General features: G+C 41.9%; 1 long non-coding RNA gene across 1 annotated transcript; it reads left to right on the forward strand.

Moving 5' to 3' along the window:
- The first annotated feature begins 26 nt into the window (after positions 1–26).
- Positions 27–1,148, forward strand: LOC111671459 (uncharacterized). The gene is made up of 3 exons (XR_002761942.2): positions 27–306; positions 615–730; positions 1,004–1,148. It is a non-coding gene; the product is annotated as an uncharacterized LOC111671459 (long non-coding RNA).
- The last annotated feature ends 6 nt before the right edge of the window (positions 1,149–1,154 follow it).

The following is a 1,154-nucleotide window of genomic DNA, read 5'->3' on the forward strand; positions in this document are numbered from 1 at the left end:
AAAAAAAAAGAAACATATGTACGCCCCACTATTAGTATCATCGATCGATACAGCAAATTTTGCAATTATGTTAAACAAATTCACATTGTTATTTCAACAGACATGGGTGTTATAGTGAATCAAACAACCACTAACTCCGAAGGACTGCTCGCTGGAGGCTTTTATTTTGACAGAAGGACTTCTACCCGGAAAATACAGACTTAAGCGACATATGAACCGTCAGTAGTCCAAGGTCCTGACACAATACTTATTTTAACAAATTCTTCCTCTGTGCAACCTCGTGTTCAATTTTGCACGAACAGCAGGGTGAGATAATGCTCCTGGTCATATTTGTATAATTGCATTATACAAGGTAGCCCACTAGGTAAAAGCATAAATTTGCACTGAGTTGTCTGAGTCTGCCTTTGTAAATACCGATCAAGTATTTTATCACTGCTGTTGCCTCAACATGTATCGATAAGTGTTTTATAAGATTAGAAGACTTGTGAAAAAGTGGTTTCCATCTCAATTGACTCTTTATTCATCATATCTCAGCTGCCACAGTTCAGGTGACCTCTACCCTAGTTACCCAGTGTTTTCATAAAAAAATATCAGCGACTGTTCTCTGTTCACAGGTGATGTTGAGGAGTGTTTTCAGGTGCCTTAGGACCAACCCTGTTGCTGGCCAAAGAAGGATGTCTCAAAGCAGCCTTGCTGGAAAGGTAGCCATAGTCACTGCGTCCACAGATGGGTAAGAATCATATTAATGACTCCTTTATTGCCCATTTAAGATACCCTAAACAGTAACTGAGGAAGTGGCTGTGTCAAATCCCTGTCTGATGCCCTGCCAATTTCTGATATGCAGTCTATACCTTTGCAAAGTCTAGACATTAAGAACGTTCCTAAAGGGATCTGAGTATGTAGTAAGTTGCATATCATTTAAAACAGCACATTCATCATAATTGCCATAAGCTTAATCTAATTCAGAGGTCCCCTGTCTTGGTGCTCTTCTTCAACTCATCAGAATTGGTCTGGCAGCAGCTCAGGCTTTGGGAAAGAGGGGAGCCCATGTGGTGGTGAGCAGTAGGCGACAGGCCAATGTGGACAAGGCAGTGGCACTTCTGCAGAGCCAGAACATCCAAGTGACTGGGACCACATGTAACGTTGGCGACGGA

Source organism: Seriola lalandi, unplaced genomic scaffold (genome assembly GCF_002814215.2).
Source record: "Seriola lalandi dorsalis isolate HSWRI2012SDOR001 ecotype SW California unplaced genomic scaffold, Sedor1 jcf7180002006988, whole genome shotgun sequence".
In the NCBI taxonomy this organism is placed as follows: Eukaryota; Metazoa; Chordata; class Actinopteri; order Carangiformes; family Carangidae; genus Seriola; species Seriola lalandi.